The sequence below is a fragment of the Leptonychotes weddellii genome, chromosome 9 (genome assembly GCF_054177405.1).
Source record: "Leptonychotes weddellii isolate Sample4059 chromosome 9, ASM5417740v2, whole genome shotgun sequence".
Lineage (NCBI taxonomy): Eukaryota > Metazoa > Chordata > Mammalia > Carnivora > Phocidae > Leptonychotes > Leptonychotes weddellii.
In genome coordinates, this window is record NC_138377.1 from 84,103,990 (window position 1) to 84,122,413 (window position 18,424).

Genomic DNA, 18,424 nt, shown 5'->3' on the forward strand with positions numbered 1-18,424 from the left:
GAATCCTGGTTCATTTTCCAACTGACTGGGTAAACTGGGGCTGTCGTTTTCTAAGCATTGGTTTTCTCATCTGTAAAAGACTTTGATGCTCATGAAGACTCAGTTCGCAGACTCAGAAATTCTATAAAATCTACATAATTCAGACTCCATGGAGTTGACTCTTTCTGAAAGGTAGCTACAGAATTACTTGATTCTGGTTTGTTCTTCCGAGGCTAGAGGTTTATAAATCTCAGTTCCTGCCTGAGAAACTGAAGAAGCAGTGTTAATCCTTTTAGGACTCTTACAAAATTTGTCAGCTTGTTTTCCTTCACATAACGGGGCAATGATAAGTATTGGTTAATCATTTCCATGAAACTGCATATTTTGTATACAGCCCTATAGTTAGTTGTGAGTCATAAAATATTTGCTGCAACTTTGATAGATGTTGAAGTGCTATCATTTCATTACTAGAAACAAATGGTATTCAGGTACTTAGCTGCTCACTTTATTAGAGTCATTTGTAAAACAATTTTTCTGAGAGTTTTTAAAATTAAAGTGTATGTGTATACTCAGTCATTTGAGTGAATTTGTTTTCTCTCCTTTCAGCTGTCTTTCCCTCTGGATGAACACACTTGTAAGAACATCCTAGAAGGGATTGCAGGGCTCTCCCATTTCCTTTTTAATTTCAAAGAAGGTTGATGGACAAGAGACCAAATATGTAGATTAACTTCCAGTATGTAAAAATTAAAATTTAATTCTAGTTACTTCTTGGAAAGTGATTGATAGGATTAGAAGATCATGCTAAATTACCCAATAAATCATCACAATGTTACTGGACAGTAGGTGAAGAACATCTTTTTTTTTTTTTTATCGTAAATAAGACATAAATAAAGCTTGATAAATAAATACAAAAAATTACAATAAATGCATACCTCAGTTGCTGTTTTCCTCTATTTAGCCTTGAGTAGGGGCATTCTTTTGATCCTCTGTCTATTCTTTGTTCTGATGAACTGAATTTCTTTAGTGGCCTATAATACCTCATTAAGGGGATTTGCATTCTATGTCTCACCAAAGTGAAGAGATTCAAACCTTCTTCTAGTTTCCTCAAAAGTGCTTCTTTTCCTGATTTCCTGTCTCCCAGGCTCAAATCTTGTCATTTATTTGTACTGCCTTGTTCTTCCTCATGACCCATATTCAATTACCAAATCTTGTTTTCTCTTTGATACATTCATTTCCAGCCATGCCTTCTTTCCTCCTCCTATTGTGCCACCTTAGTTCAAGTTCTTATCTCTTTATGAGTAAAATACTACTTCGATCTTACAATTGTTCTATCTTTATGAGCCTCTCCTCCGAGCATCTGTTCTGCATACTACTGCCAGATTCATTGTCCTAAAAAATGCCTTGATCATGGCACATGTCACTCTCTGTTCAAGAACTTTAAAGGACACCACATTGTATATAGGATCTTAAACTACTTAGGGTGAAAAAGAAAAAAAAACAACTCTTTTTACAACCAGATTCCAGACTGCCTTTCCAGCTTTACTTTCTTTCAGTTCCTTACCCAGTCTCTGACCTGATTAAATAGATTACTCACAGTTTCCAAATACTGAAATTTTATACAATGCTATAGTACTGAATTATTTGCAGAATTCATATGTTAATGCATCATATGCTTTCCTATGAGATTTCTCTTTTGGTCTCGACCTACAGTTTAGACATTTATTATTCCACATGATGTTAAAAAATGTTCTAGCAATACTATAAACCAATTAAGTACATGATCTGAGTAAACTTTGGCGAGTTACTCAAAATTTCTGCGTCTTAACTTCTCAATCAGAAAATAATGGTACCATGAAGAGCATTGCTTCAAAGAGTTTTTGTGAGAATTAAATAAAATAATATAAAGTGCCTAAAGAATACTAGCTATCATTAATTATAGTTATGTTCATATTCATCACTACTTTATGTATAGAAGGTGAGTGCTCAGTAAATCTATTTTTATATTTAATGTGAACTCTCTAATATTATTAGTTATTAGAGGAGAGACTAGTAAGGGAAGGAGAGAGACTAGTATACAAAGTAAGAAATAACAAAAATAAAAAATGTCAGAAGGAAAAACATAAGCCTCTACTGTGACCTAAGACAGTAATTACCTTAGCAACTACATTTAGAACAAATTGGAATAGCTTTGAACACCCTATTTTTGATGAAATCAAAGGCCTTGAAATTCCAATATTCTTATGTGTGTTTTCATAGAATTATGAAGCAGCAAATCTTAATGACTTTCAGTATTACGGCTGATAGGGGTTTTGTGAAGCGTCTGCCACTGCAGAATGCTTCTGGGAACAAGCAGAGAGATTAGAGTATGACCAGGGACCCCTGATTTATTCTCATTCTTCAGGAGGCTCTCAGTAGCACTACAGCAAATGTCAAGATCTAGTGCCCATGTAGCTCATGAACAGAACCACTAAAAGGAAGAAGTGTAGCTTCAAGAGAGGTGAAAGGTGAATAATTAATAACAGGGGAGATGCCTGCCTGATTTTACCTAGGTCAGAACCATGTCACATTATAGATCCATGTCAGTTTGGTCTGGTGTATGTCTTCCCGTTCTTTGGTGTTTCCAGTAACAATACTTCCCTCATGAGCTCTGGGTCCCATATCCTCCCTCCCTTTGATCTAAATCTTCCCTGATAATCTAGAATGTGGTCTGTGACTCCCCTACTTACCACTGCAACACATCCAACTTGTGTCCACTTTATTGGTTTTTATCATCCTGGTTCCTGCTTTGTGGTTCTAGTTTCCAAAGGATTCAGCAATAGCCACGATTATGGAATGAAATCCAGGGAATTTCCAAAGGTGTTTTCTAAGTTTTCAAAAGGAATTCTAAGAGCATCTGTTAATTCTGACATAGGAGGCAATGTGGTTAATTATAGACAGGTGCTTTCATTTGCAGTATTTCATTTTGGAGGAAAATTTCCCAGAAAACAGTGTACGAGGAGTCTGAGCAAAAATCTGCCTTCATTCCTTGGTTGAACTTGAAATCTTTAAATTTCTCAGTAATGATGGTAAGGAAAGAGGCTGCCTATTAGAGGCAAAGTATGGTGAACTCTAGAACCAATTGAAAGAAAACTTGAGCCTAACTTTGTAAGTGTTCTTTGTGAGTTCTAGTGTTCCTTGTTAACTTTCTCTTAATGTACTTGACACTATAAGCCTTGATGAATTTCTCTTAGTTGGTTCCATTTGCCTGCACTTCAGATACTATTTGCTGATTGTTTGAAAGATACTGAAAGATACTATTTGCTGATTGTTGTGTTTGGAATATAGAGCTTCCTTCCACGAGAATGAAAATGTTTCTTAGAATGCAGAAAATTTGATAAAGTTCACAAGATGTGAAACAAATTTCAAATGTTAAATTAGAATTATAAACTCTAGATAGGGTTTTTTAAAAAAAATTATAGGAGCACCAAGAAGATACATATCATAGTAGTTACAGTTTCTGGATGTCTGTTTTTTCAACTATTTCTCAGTTAATCCACATATTGTCTCCATTTTTCTGTGAACTCAGTCTCTTAGTTTGGTTACCTGAAACTCGTAGAAGATAATTTACTGTACTACTTAATACCAGTTGGAAATGGACCAAAAAGTAAAGCCTGTTCATATTTTTATGCAAATAAATTTGTTACTATATGTCTGTAAATATTAATGAATGAAAAAACCAAGCAATTTGAAATCTCATGGAGAGATACTGTGAATTCTTATTTATGAAGAATTAAAACATCAGTGAACAATTAACTAATTTGTGCCAGTAACTTTGGAACAAGAATAAATGTAGTAGATATTTGTAGGTGATGATACTACTTAAAGATTAAGATGTCATCTTATGTCTGCAATACTGTACAATGTTATATTTTCATTATGATGGCTTGGAAGATTTCCAAGGCTTCCCCTTAGCACTTTTCACGTTATAAAATATTAAGTTATGCTTAGCATAATTGATCTTTATTTAATATTTTCTAATTATTTGGTAAGTAGATATTTAGGATAAATAGGCATTTCATATTTAAATAACACAATGTTAATGATGAGAGGTAGCTGGGTAATTAGAATTCTAATTTGTTTTGAGACATAGTAGAAATAACTTTTGGAAAGTAAGTTAACTCTTATATGGATTGATTATTAGTGATAAGGGAAATATTCTGTACCAGGATCACAGACTGGCTCCTAACACATCATATTGTAAGAGGAAAACACTTGGTCTAAAGAGGAATGGAAAAGGAATTAATGTTATGCAAAATCCATCTCTCTTCCCAGATAAGCAATTCAAAGCCAGAATTCTACTGGAGGGAAACTTGAATATCAGCTCTATGCATGAAAGCAGTACATTTTTAGTATTTCTGAATATTAGCAGGTTTATATTAATTACATTTTATTTAGATCACTACTGAAATTCATCTGAAGGTCCTGAAGCCTCAGCAAATGGCTACATAAGGTGGGGCCAAAGTGTCACAAACAATAGGAGAAAATCAAGCTTGGATTTGAAACATATCTGCAAAATTCATGTTTCAGAAATACCAGCATGCCAAAATGACTGTTTATATTTTCTGTTCTTGCTGTATGCCTTAGGCTGCCTGAGGAACATCTCCTGTACCATTCTGACTGGGAGGTGTATATCCTGCTTCTGGAGCTGCTGCCTTTGTCCTAATTAGACAAGCTATAAAACATTTGGAGTCTAGGGGATTCCTTCTGGGTTAATTACAGAGCTGTAAGCAGCTTTTGCAGGAGAAGCGAAGCAAGTTCAATTTTAGACAAGACGTGTCTGTGTGGCTTTAATGTGTGGTTGCCTGTGCAGAGGCCAAAGGGTTTGGCTTTCTTGATGCCCATCTCCCTCACCGTCTAGTCTGGTCTTAACTGGTAGTGCCTGTACCTGTCTTCTTTTCTATTCTTCACTAGATTGTGAGTTCTGTGAAAGCAAGAGATGTGCCATTGTTCTCACTGCCAAACTGGTGGAATGCTTACATATATTAGCTGAAGAGAAAAAAAAACCTGGCAAATTAGAATGATTCTGATGGATACAATACAACAAATTCCTGTGTTTGGCATTATTAATAACAAAATATAATGCTTAAAAGAGTTTTTATTGATATTTTGAAGAAGACAGAATGGTAGAGACTATGATGATTGGTCAGAGAGAATATTCCAGGCAGAGGGAATCCTTGTGGGGCAAAAGGAAATAAAGTTGTGGGTGGAGAGCAGGAAGCTGTTTTTGTTGACATGTAAGAAGCCTTTGGGGACTTGGCTAGGCTCTATAGAAAGAATGAGGAAAAGAATAAAAAAGGACACCTGCCATCAAAAGCTCTTGTATCTATTGGGAGAGGGAAACATGAACACAAATTATTATATAAGAAGTGGATTAAGGGGGTGTTGCCAAAGTAGTGAATGTGAATGTGGGCTAAATATGAACTATAAATGGAAGGAATGAATTATAATATTCCACATTGCAACAGTGATGGTCTGGGGAAGAGGAAATGAAAGTACATTCTCTTTAAGCAAAGAGGTAAAGACATGTCTTGGGAGAGCAGAGAATATATAGTGAGGAGGAGGGCTGTTGGTAGGTCTGAATTTTATAGGGTATGCATCAAGGAGTCACTTTTTGATGGAAATAATTGGAAGGAAAATACTATTATTTATTGAAATTGCTTGTTTAAATAACTTTCTCTGTTTCTATTGATCTTACAGAGGGCAGAAGCTATTGCTGTTTGCTCACCATTGTATCCCCCAAACCTAGTATAAGTCACACCTACCTGGTGCTCAATAAATATTATTGAGTAAATGAATAAAATATTGATACATCCATACTGTCAGTATTTTTTAAAGTTTTTAAATTCAAATTCAAATGTATAGCTAGTTAGATTTCTCCTGAATATATCTTTCACTTCAACTTCACTAGTAACCTAGTCTGTGTAGATCACTGTGGAGGTACCAGGGTTACACAGAACTGTCTTTCAAAGGTGAGGCTTACAGCCTTACTAGGGAGAGAAAACAGAAACATAACATGCTTGGTGTAAATGAGAACATTACAGAGTAAACTGAGCTGTTTCTCTAATGTCAGCATATGGTTCAATATTCTGGATGTTAAATAAATACATCCCTCCAAATTGTGATCAGATATTTCTCAGCTGAACACTATGGCTCAATTTGCATTTATCAATGAAGGCAAGGTTATGTAACCTCAATTACAATCTTGGAAAACTGTCAACAAATTCTGATTAATAAGTACTGCTTAATTGTTAAAAAAATATTAAGCCATCTCTCTTGGTTTCTGCCTGAAATAACAGCCTCGTAGAAGATTCAGAGATAAAAATAGAAAAGACAAAGAAATAAAACATTAGTCCAAACAATTCCTAAAGACACCAAGGCAGGACAAAGGTCTTAAATTAAAACTGTAATTCCTTATGCCATTAAATCTATAGGTTTCTTCTTTGGCTAATATAGGATCTTGTGTTTTGCTTACTATGCCATGTAGAACCTGTTTGTTTTTTTTCCTTTGCTATTACAAACACAGCCAAATACAAACCAGAGGGAAGATTACTTCTGATTATGTGTTCAGGTATTTCTTAATTTATACACCATCTGTGTTTCCAAAATATCTGCAAGCTAATATCAATGTTAAATTCTCTAGAGAACTGGCTTTTATTTCCTGGAAAACTTGCTAAATACTTTTGTAAAGCAAGTATCACTCCATTGAGTTACCTATTTTTTGAATGTAAACTTGCTTATACTGATTCATAATTGAATTTTTTTTTTAAAACAATGGACAACATGATCATTCTGTCTTCCACAGTTAAAAAGCCCTCTCCTAGGTGCTGACATGTAACACTGCAATAGGCCTGCATCTCAGTTGTGGCACTGACATTATATGGAAATCAGAGGAAGAATTGGGCTGAAAAGTCTGATTATATTCCCATTTCTTTCAGTGATCCTGTCTACTATCCCTAAGCAGGAAAATGAGGTAAAGGTTACTTCCATGGGGGAGAGCTTGTAAAGGGAGAATAGGCCAGCTTGCCCAAAAGGTAAATAAGCCATGAAACCTATGAGTATCTGTTTCCTCACTTTAACCGAATTTCCCATCCTGGAGTGTGTATGTGTGTGTGTGTGTGTGTGTGTGTGTAGATTCTTCTCCCTATTAAAACACACATGTTTTGTGTCTCATTCCCTTACTTATTTGGAACTCTTCAAATTATTTCAAACATGCAGATAATTATCCCACGTATCCACAAGGTCATCTATGAAAGAGGGACCATAAATAAAGAATAAATGATTACAACACTTTCAAGAGAATGCAGCAAAAGATTAGGAAGATTGAACACAGAACAGGAGTGTAGGGGACTGTCTTGCTCTCTGCTGGCCAAAAAACTGGTGACACAATTCTAGCTTCAATTGGCTTATTCATATCTGTGTATAAAGGACATAGTAGAATCATACCTAAGTGTTACATGATAAAATTTTTAAATCTTTTATTTTTTAAAAAGTTTGAGTAGCAGTAGATGTAAACATTCTTCCTACCTCATACTCCCTTCCAAACATTATACATTTTCTTTGCAGTTTCATTTATTGTGTAAGTGAATTTAATTTTTACTACTAGTAAAGTTTGAACCTATAGAGAATGAAAAAAATAGTTTAAAGAAAAATAAGCTAGGTGTGTTGGAAGTAGGAAAGAAGTTTTTGTTTATTTGGTAAGATTTCAGGGCCAAGAAGTTCTCACGTTTGCAAATAACAAAAATAACTCTATTTTTCTACCTGCCCCCCCGCCCAGAATACTGATGCTTTAACGGGTACTCTAACATTCTTCCAAATATCCCAGAAAAGTAAATAAGTTAGGCTGCACTAGTTATTAACATCTACAGCCATCAGGTTCTTTCCTGAAAGTTGTGGTAGGTAAGGTAAGACCTGAGTAATTGGACACCTGAGGCAGAGAAAGGAATCCTTAGGTGGAACAGAAAAGATGAACAGAGAACAGGTCAGGTTGTTGGGAACAAAATTTATTTACTTCACAAACTTTGTTTTATAAGGGTTAGGCATTTCTGTGCCCCTCAGCTACAAGTCTCAGAGCAGCTAGCTGAGTGCATCATTAGATGCTAGGAAACCTTTGATTTATAACTGAAAGTTTGAACTTCCTGACCCCTTTCACCTGTTGTGCTCATCCTCCCAACCCCACTCCCTTCTGGGAACCACCAATTTGGGTTTTTTTTGTATCTATGAGTTCGGTTTTGTTCATTCATTTGTTTTGGTTTTTAGATTCCACATAAAAGTGAAATCATATAGTATTTGTCTTTGTCTGTCTGACCTATTTCACTTAGAATAATCCCCCCAAGGTCCATCCGTGTTGTTGCAAATGGCAAGATTTCATTTTTTTCTTATGGCTGAGTCATATTACATTGTGTGCATACACAAATCTTTAGCCATTCATCCATTGGTAGACACTTAGCTTATTTCCACATCTTGTCTATTATAAATAATGTGATAAAGATAGGGGTACATATTTTTTTAATTAGTGTTTCTTTTATTTTTTATTTTTGGATAAGTACTCAGAAGTGAGTATGTTGGACCATATGGTAGTTCTACTGTTAATTTTTTGAGTATCCTCCATACTGTTTTCCACAGTGGCTACACCAGTTTACATTCCTACCAACAGTGTGCTAGGGTCCTCTTTTTTCCACATCCTCACCAGCATTTTTTGTTGTTGTCTTTTTGATGATAGCCATTCTAACAAGTGTGAGGTAATTAAATTGGTATTTTTGCTATAGAGTTTTATGAGTTTTTTATATAGTTTGGATATTATTCTTTTATCAGATATATGTTTGGCAAATATATTCTCCCATTCAGTAGGTTGTCTTTTCATTTTCTTGATGGTTTCCTTTGCTGTGCAGAAGCATTTTAATTTGATGTATTCCCACTTGTTTATTTTTGCTTTTGTTGCCTTTACTTTTGTTGTCAAATCCAAATATTCATCACCAAGACCAATGTCAAGTAAGTTACCACCCATGTTTTCTTCTAGGGTGTTTTATGGCTTCAGGCCTTACATTCAAGTCTTTAACCATTTTGAATTAATTTTTATGTATGGTATAAGATAGTGGTATAGTTTCAATCTTTTTAAAAAAATATTTTATTTATTTATTTGACAGAGAGAGGGAGACTGAGCAAGTGCACAAGCAGGGGGAGTTGGAGAGGGAGAAGCAGGCTCCCCCTGAGCAGGGAGCCTGATGCAGGACTCTATCCCAGGACGCTGGGATCATGACCTGAGCCAAAGGCAATTGCTTAACCAACTGAGCCACCCAGGTGCCCCTAGTTTCAATCTTTTATATGTGGCTGTCCAGTTTTCTCAGCACCATTTATTGAAGAGACCGTCCTTTTACCACTGTATATTTTTGCCTTTTTTGTTGTAAACTAGTTGATCATATATGTGTGGGCTTATTTCTGGGCTCTCTGATCTGTTTTATTGATCTATGTGTCTGATTTTATATTGTCTTGATTACTCTTGCTTTGTAATATAGTTTAAATCAGAGATCATGATGCCTGCAGCTCTGTATTTTTGTCAAGATTTCTTTGACTATTTGGGTCTTTTGTGGTTCTATACAAATTTTAGGGTAGCTCTATGAAAAATGCCATTGGAATTTTGATAGGGATTGCATTAAATTTGTATATTTCTTTAGATAATATAGACATTTTAGTTACATTAATTATTCCAAGCCATGAACATGGAATATCTTTCTATTTATTTGTGTCTTCTTCAATTTCTTTCATCAGTGACTTTCAGTTTTCAGGGTACATGTCTTTCACCTCTTTGGTTGTTTATTCCTAGGTAGTTTATTCTTTTTGATGCAGTTATAAATGAGATTGTTTTCTTAATTTCTCTTTCTAATAGTTTGTTGCTAGTGTATAGATACACAAATGATTTTTGTATATTGATTTTGTACCCTGCCACTTTACTGAATTTATTTATGCTAACAGTTTTATGTGTGTGTATGTGTGTGTGTGTGGTGTCCTTAGGGTTTTCTTTATATAAAATAATGTCATTCACAAAGTGACGGTTTTATTTCTTTGTTTTCAATTTGGATGCTTTTTTTTCCCTTGCCTAATTGCTCTGGCAAGGACTTCCAATACTATGTTGAATAAAAGTGGGGAAAGTGGGCATCCTTGTCTTGTTCCTGTCATCATTGTTATTATGTTGAGGTATATTCCATCTACACTTTGTTGAGAATTGTTACCATGAATGGATGTGGAATTTTGTCAAATGCATTTTATACATCTACTGAGATGATCATATAATTTTTATCCTTCATTTTGTTAATATGGTATATCATGTTGAATGATTTGCAGATGTTGAATCATCCTTGCATCCCTAGAATAAATCTCACTTGGTCATAGTATGTGATCCTTTTAATGTATTGTTGAATTCAGTTTGCTAATATTTTGTTGAGATATTTGCATCTATGTTCATCAGGGATGTCGTCCTGTAATTTTTTATGAGTGTGTGATGTCCTTGTCTGCTTTTGATATTAGAGTAATGCTGGCCTTGTAAAATGAGTTTGAACATGTTCCCTCCAATTTTTTGGAATTTTGGGAAGCATAGATATTAAAGTATTTGGTAGAATTCACCAGTAAAGCCGTTCAGTCTCCTTACTAGTATTGGTCTATTCAAACTTTTTATTTCTTCCTGATTGTCTTAGAATATTATATGATTGTAAGAATTTATGTATTTCTTCTAGATTGTCCAATTTTTTGGCATATAATTGTTGATCATCTCTTAAATGATCCTTTGCATTTCTGTGGTATCACTTGTAACTTCTCTTTCATTTCTGATTTTATTATTTTATTTTTTTGAGCCCTTTTTTTTTTCTTGGTGAGACTAGCTAAAGGTTTGTCAATTTTGCTTATCTTTTCAAAGAACCAGTTTTAGTTTTATTGATCTTTTCTATTTTATTTTATTTTATTTATTTCTACTCTGATCTTCATTATTTATTTCCTTCTACTAACCATGCGCTTTTTTTGGTTCTTATTTTTCTAGTTCCCTTAGGTGTAAAGTTAGATTGTTTATTTGAGATTTTTCTTCTTCTTTTTTTTGGGGGGGGTGGGTAGGCCTGTACTGTTATGACCTTACCTCTTACACCATTTTTTGTTGCATTCCATAGATTTTGGTATCTTTTATCTCCATTTTAATTTGTCTCTAGATATTTTTAAAATTTTTTCCCTTTGACTTCTTTATTGACTCAATGGGTTGTTAAATAGCATGCTGTTTAACATCCACATATTTGTGCTATTTCCAGTTTTCTTCCTGTAACTGATTTCAAACTTTGTACCTTTATGGCCAGGAAAGATGCTTGATATGATTTCAGTCTTCTTAAATTTATTGAAACTTGTTTTGTTTCTTTTTTTTTCAAATATTTTATTTATTTATTTGACAGAGAGAGCGAGAGAACACAAGCAGGGGGAGCAGTAGAAGGAGAGGGAGAAGCAGGCTTCCCGCAGAGCAGGGAGCCCAATGCGGGGCTCGATCCCAGGACCCTGAGATCATGACCTGAGCCTAAGGCAGATGCTTAACCATCTGAGCCACCCAGGCGCCCCAAAACTTGTTTTGTTTCTTAATATGTGACCTATCCTAGAGAATATTTCATGGACACTTGAAAAGAACATGTATTCTGCTGCTTTTGGAGGAAATCTTCTGTACATATCTGTTATGTCTGTCTCGTCTAATGTGTTGTTTAAGGCCAATATTTCTTTATTGCTTTTTGTCTGGATGATCTATCCATTGATGTAAATGGGGTGTTAATGTCCCCTACTGTTACTGTATTGCTATCATTGTCTCTCTTTACGTCTGTTGATATTTGCTTTATATATTTAGGTGTTTTTATGTTGGGTGGTTTTTTTTAAAGATTTTTATTTTTATTTATTTGACACAGAGAGAGAGAGAGCACAAGCAGGGGAAGCGGCAGACAGAGGGAGTGGGAGAGAGCCCGATGATCAGGGGACCCTGGGATCATGACCTGAGCTGAAGGCAGGCGCTTAACGACTGAGCCACCCAGGCGCCCCTATGTTGGATGTTTTATGTTAGGTATTTTTATGCCATATATATTTACAAATGTTGCATCTTCTTGTTGGTTTGACTTTTTTATAATTCTGTAATGCCTAATGCCCATCTTTGTGTCTTACTACAATCTTTGTTTTAAATACTATTTTGTCTAATACAAGTATAGCTACAACCAGATTTCTTTTCATTTCTATTAGCATGGGATATCTTTTTCTATCTCTTCACTTTCAGTCTGTGTATGTTCTTATATCTGAAGCGAGTCTCTGTAGGCAGCATATAAATGAACTTTTAAAAAAAAAATCCATTCAGCCATTCTATGTCTTTTGATTGGAGAATTTAGTCCATTTACATTTAAAGTAATAATTGATAGGTTTGTACTTACTGTCGTTGTGTTAATTGTTTTCTGGCTGTTTTTGTAGTTTCTCTCTGTTCCTTTTTTCTTCTCTTGAAGTTTGATGATTTTCTTTAGTGTTATGTTAGATTCCTTTCTCATTTTCTGTTGTGAATCTACTATAGGTTTTGCCTTGTGGTTACCTTGAAGTTCAAATATAACATCCTATATGTATAATAGGTGATTTTAAGTTGACTGCAACTTGAGTTTGAACTCATTCCAAAACTCTCCATTTTTAATCCCCTTCCCATGACTTATGTTTTTGATGTCACATTCAGTATCTTTTTTTTATGTATCCCCTAACTAATCATTGTAGCTTTACTTAATTTTATTACTTTTATCTTTTAACCTTCATACTAGCTTTATAAATGATTAATTCACTACCTTTACCATAAATTTATCTTTACCAGTGAGATTTTTACTTTTGTATGTTTTCTTGTCATTAATTAGTGCCATTTCTTTTGCTTAAAGAAGTCCCTTTAACACTTCTATTAAGGCCAGTTTAATGTGATGAATTCCTTTAGCTTTTGTTTGTCTGGACACTTTATTTCCCTTTTAATTCTGAATGATAATCTCGCTGAATAGAGTATTCTTAGTTGGCAGGGCTTTTTTTTTTTCCTTCTTTCCCTTTCAGCCCTTCAAATATATTGTGCTTCTCTCTTCTAGCCTGCAAAGTTTCTGCTGAAAATTCTGCTGATGGTCTTTTGGGACTTTCTTCATATATAACAAGATTTTTTCCCCCTCTTGCTGCTTTTAATAATCTCTCCTTGTCTTTAACTTTTGACATGTTAATTATAATATGTCATGTTGTGTGCCTCTGTTTTGTCTCATTTGCAACTCTCTGGGCTTTCTGGATCTGGGTGTCTATTTTTTTCCCCAGGTTAGGGAAGTTTTCAACCAATATTTCTTCAAATAAGATTTCTACCCTTTTTGCTCTCTCTTCCTCTGGGAGCCATATAATGAGAATGTTAGTCTATTTGATGTTTTATAAGTTTCTTAAACTATCTTCACAATTTTTCATTCTTTTTTTTTCTTTTTTCTGCTTTGATTGTGGGAGTTCCACTGTGCCATCTTTAAGCTGACTTATCCTTTCTTCTCTTTCATCTAATCTACTCCAGAATCCTTCTAGTGTGTTTTTAAGTACAGTCATTATTCTTCAGCTCTGTGAATTCTGTTTGGTACTTTCTTATATTTTGTATGTCTTTGTTGAAGTTTTTACTGTGTTCATTCATTCTGCTCCCCAGTTTGGCAAGCATTTTTTATTACCAGTGCTTTGAAATCTTTATCAGGTAGATTACTTCTCTTTATTTACTTGGTTATTTATTGCTTGTTTCATGGCAGATGCTCTCTGGTGGGCATCAATGTGCAAAACAACAGTTTTCACATTTTGTGTCCTTTTCCTTAAATCTATCTGCATGCTTCCTTCCTGGCTCTTTTTGATTTTGATATTCCAATTTTTCTTTTTGCAGGCTCCTGAGAAATTATCCAAGTGATATTCACCATTGCTCATGAGTCCACATATATTCTTACCATGGGCCACTTCTCTTTCCACACAAAGTGGATGATCAGGTAACCTACCTCAAATTCTGCCCATTGGGAGGATTTTCCTTCACAGCTGTCACTCAGTGCCATATTAAGTGGGACTATGTAGCAGTAGTCCATTTTCATGGACTTCCCACCCATATTGAGACCCCCACATGCCGAGACAACTCATCCATACACTAAGCTCAGATTGTTTTCTTCTTCCCTTAGTTGTCCTTATGGGATATCTTCCACATGTGCACATGCATACACACACACACACACACACGTACTCTGAGGAAGAGGCATTGGTGCAATAGTAGTGGATGACAAAGATCTATACTGCACATTCGTGCAGCTTACTTGTGCCCTGTGACACTGTTCATGCCTGATAATGCCAGGTATACCATTTCCATTTTATAGTGAATTGCTATTGGGTCCATCCAATCTTAGGATTTGGTGAGTCAAACAGAACTAAGCTCATGATAAATCGTTCTAGCAGCATGGTCAGTTGATGCCACATATTCAAGTGCTCTGCATGTATTTGGGCCCAGTTGCAGATTGGGAAATATTTTTTTGAATAGTGCATAGGTCTCTACTGCAGATGGCATGAACTTTCTCCAGAATCAGGGAGTCAATATTGTGATTCTCCTATTGAGTTTGACCATAATTCCACGAAGTGACTTTTTTTTTTTTTTTTTTTACCACAGATGTCTCTGTCCATAGTGTGTGAACCATGTCAACCTTTGATATTACCAGTGTATGGGCTATAGGAATATTCCCAAGTATGGTTTATGTTACTTCCAGAACCTGCAGAGGCTACTACATTTTGAGACAATGACTTATTTTTTATTTTGGAGAGGATATCCGGGTATGCTCTAGACCACTTACTCTGAAAAGCTACACTGTTGTGGAATTCTGAATCATCATAGGATTAATTTTCCTCTAGAGCTCATATGTCTTATTAAGTTCTTCTTGTTCACCTTCCTGCCAACTTTTACTCACTGGATCCAATTAACAGGATATCAATGTGGTGGTCAAATGTTCTTCTGACTACTCAGATGGTCTAGGTCCCAGTGGGAGAATTAACATAGTTCCTGGGCAAGATTATATATTCTTGTCTGTCCCACTTGAATGTGATCCACTTCTGAACTATTTTCCTGATAGTATAGAAAAGATTAAATTTGCCAGTTCAATGACCATATACCATATCTGAGGCTATGTTAATCTGCTCTAGCAAAGATATCACATCTGTGAACCAACTGCAATTGGGGTGACTACTTTGTTGAGTTTATGGTAGTCCACTTTCATCTTCTAGGATCTATTTGGCTTTTGTAGGGGCAAATCTGGTAAACTAAAGGAGATGAATTAATATGAATATGATGGAGACCATGACCCTGCATCACTTAAATCTTTATGTGTAGTACTGATCTCTTCATTCCCTAGAGTGTGATAATGTTTTTTATTTACTTTCTTGGCCTTCTCCATTATATCTCTTATCCCACAGGCCAAGGAACCAATGTGGAGGTTCTGCCAACTACCACATATATTCATTCCAATTACACATTTAAAGACTGAAAAAATTATCGGTGGGTGAGTCCACAGACTCAGTGGATCATTGAGAGTCATATCTGAGCTAAGACTACATTTAATATCTGTTCTTATATGCCCCTACTCTAAAAGAAAGTTATAATGGTGTTCAGGTCACTTAGTATCAGTGTCAACTCAGACTTATGTCTCACAGTCCTCAGAATATTTGGATAATCTATTCCCTAGAATATGATTATACAAGTAGGTACCTTGGTGAAGGTCTGTGGGAATTATTATCATATTCATTTGTTGTGGTGTACTGAGGTCCAAACCTCATTGAGACCTGGTCTCTCCTTCAGTCAATAGGTTCTGGATTTGAGTATTGGTTCAGGTCCAGAAACTGTGTAGGAGATTTATCTTTTTATTGGCAAGGCTGTCCTCAATCTCCTGATCATCTAGCCATGGTTTCTTTGGCTTTTCTAAATTAAACATTATCTGTGGAGGAGTGTGCATCTATTTTTACCTCTAGGAACTGCATTCTAACCATTTCTTTAGCTCTAAGTTGCCTCATGGCTGCCATTCCAACATTGCAGCTTATTATGATAATTGTACCTACTGTGTTTTCTGATAGTTAAATGCTACTACCTAACTTCATTTGTTCTGTGATCCTAACATTGCTATTGTTTTAAGAACCTAGTTCTGTAACATTCCTAGCCTATAGAGGGTAACTATCACTGAGATGTTCAGTGATGCCACTGAGAAACTTACTGTTAAATGATGTGTCCTGAACCATGAGAGACAATGGACTCTGAAAAACAAACTGAGGGTTCTAAAGGGGAGGGGTGGGAGGATGGGTTAGCCTGGGGTTGGGTATTAAAGAGGGCACGTTCTGCATAGATCACTGGGTGTTACATGCAAGCAATGAATCATGGAACACTACTTCAAAAACTAATGATGTAATGTATGATGATTAACATAACATAAAAAAAAATAAATGTTGTGTCCTCCCATGGAACATTTTTGGCTGATGAGTTTTTTTTACTTTATGTAGTATAGCCACTCTAGAACATGCACTTCTCTGAGACTTATGATCCCTTCCTCTACTATTTGCCATATTATTTCTACTTAGTGCCGACTATAATTTTTTCCAAGTTTACAAGAACAACTATAGTTCTGTGTTATACTATCTTCTGTGGTCCCTGCCAGGTGATAAATTCAGTATCATAAGAGAATGCTTCCATAGCAATACATTCTTTCCTATTTAACTTCCTACACCTCCGCATTGATCCAGTACTGACAGATTCCAGTTAATAAGTACTCTCTCAATTCCTGAGTACATATGAGTGCATATATGTTGGTGAGGTCCTACAGTTTCTTCAACATGTAGTCACTTTCCTCTCAACAGACCCCACATTTACTCAGCTGGATTACGTCATGACTTTACCCTAATTATTGATCTGAAAGCTCATGAAAGTGTTTGTGGTAGGTCTTTATGAAGAATGCACAGATTTTCCTGCAGGTTAGAGACCTCTGCATTGTCTTCAAACAAGGATAGAATACTAGCTGCTAATAGGGAGTGGGCCACCTTTGCAGTCTCAGAGAGTTCAGGGGAATATGAAGATTCAAGAGTTTCAAGTGAATTAATCCAGATGTCCCCGTCTCATGACTCACAGTCCCATTTTTTTCCCCCAATTTAGGCCCTGACCTTGGAATAGCCAACCTGCCTAAGTTGGGAATTAAACCTCCTTTGGAGCTCTGCCATTCTTATGATTTATTCCTGGGCCTGGTGCTCAGCTTTTTCTGCATCTGCTGCAAGAGGTAAGAATTTATTTATCTGGTGAAGGGGGGAAAGATGGCAGAGGAGTAGGGGACCCTATTTCAACTGGTCCCCAGAATTGAGCTGGATATCTACCAGACCACTCTGAGCACCCACGAAACCAGCCTGAGATGTAAGAAGATCTGGATCTCTACAAACAGAATATCGCAGGCGGTTGGTTTTGAGGTACGAAGCGGAGAGCCGTGATTCTGCGGGCAGATATTGGAGGATAAATGGCAGCGGGAGGGTGCCTGGCCATGGGGATCCTACACCACTGGTGAGTGACAGCCTCGCTAGCTGTGGACGGGCACAGACTCGCAGACCGGTAGCGTCGGGAAAGGACTTTAGGGCAGCCCCCGGGGTGGAGGACCAGACTGGCGGGGTCACGCGCACACGAACTGCAGCCTCCAAGATGGAAACCCGGTGCACCGGGGTCCCACCAATGAACTGCAACCTCCGGGGTGGAAACCCCGAGCGGCGGAGTCGCGCACACACAAACTGCAGTTCCCGGGACAGGACCCCAAGTGGTGGAGTCTCGCATGCACTGGGAGCGGCTGGTGGTTTTAGAAGCACAAAGGGCAGAGACATGCCCCGACCTGGAGGCAGGACTGGGAGCGCTGCGGAGGGGTGCACAACCCAGGACACTGCAGTTTATAGCAGCATGGACAGAAACGGAGACGGTGTGGCCTGGAGAGCTCACTGAAGAACAGACTGAGGTCTCTCTGCTCTGAGGCAGAGGGTTGGAAACGGTCTCTTCTGCTCTGACTTGCAGAAGAGACGCGGAAAGCCACCAGGGAAAGGCGCCAGAGAACAAAAGCCCCAAAGACTGATTCCCACTGAGCCCATCCCCTGCCACAGGGGCTCAGGGCAACTCCGCCCAAATAGGGTTGCCTGAGTAACAGTGCGGCAGGCCCCTCCTGCAGAAGACAGGCTGGGAAAACAAGAGGCCAGCAACCCTAAGGTCCCAAGAAAACAGGTGCATCTTGCTTGGGTTCTGGTCAATAATTTGGACTCTATACATTCCCTCAAACACCCATCAACAGAATGACTAGGAGGAGGAGCCCCCAAAACAGAAAAGACTCAGAGATTATGACTTATGCTG

At 36.8% G+C, this 18,424-nt stretch overlaps 1 long non-coding RNA gene across 1 annotated transcript in view; it reads left to right on the top strand.

The window, feature by feature from the left end:
• The window catches only part of LOC145723287 (uncharacterized), a 19,074-nt gene extending 2,717 nt beyond the window's left edge, over positions 1 to 16,357 (top strand). The window contains exons 2-3 of the long non-coding RNA XR_014148216.1: positions 13,925 to 14,024; positions 14,687 to 16,357. This is a non-coding gene — a long non-coding RNA (uncharacterized LOC145723287). The remainder of the gene's footprint in view (positions 1 to 13,924; positions 14,025 to 14,686) is intronic.
• Positions 16,358 to 18,424: the final 2,067 nt, after the last annotated feature.